At 29.1% G+C, this 234-nt stretch overlaps 1 protein-coding gene across 2 annotated transcripts in view; it reads right to left on the bottom strand.

Annotated features, from left to right (window-relative positions):
- LOC107037206 (modular serine protease) overlaps nucleotides 1-234 on the bottom strand; it is a 15,645-nt gene that overhangs the window by 2,574 nt on the left and 12,837 nt on the right. The window lies entirely within an intron of this gene.

Below are 234 nucleotides of genomic sequence, written 5' to 3'. Positions count from 1 at the left end.
AACTCTGGTTTTCAGTTGAAATTGGAATTGTTAATTTACACAATAATAGGAGTGCATTGACGATTTTTTCTTAACTCGCAAAAGTCTTCAAACAATTTGCTACCGATTGGTGATAAAATTTTTTGAAAATAATGAAGTAGGGGGGATAACGCCTTTTTTTTTAGGGGAGATTTTTCAAAAATTTATTTTAAAAAAAGTCCTAACTAGCAAATGTTTTTTATTAGCTCGCAATTT

The sequence above is a fragment of the Diachasma alloeum genome, unplaced genomic scaffold (assembly GCF_001412515.2).
Source record: "Diachasma alloeum isolate Michigan unplaced genomic scaffold, Dall2.0 Dall_scaffold_00214, whole genome shotgun sequence".
Lineage (NCBI taxonomy): Eukaryota > Metazoa > Arthropoda > Insecta > Hymenoptera > Braconidae > Diachasma > Diachasma alloeum.
The sequence above is the reverse complement of the archived record's forward strand: the minus strand, read 5'-3'. Positions and strand labels throughout refer to the sequence as shown.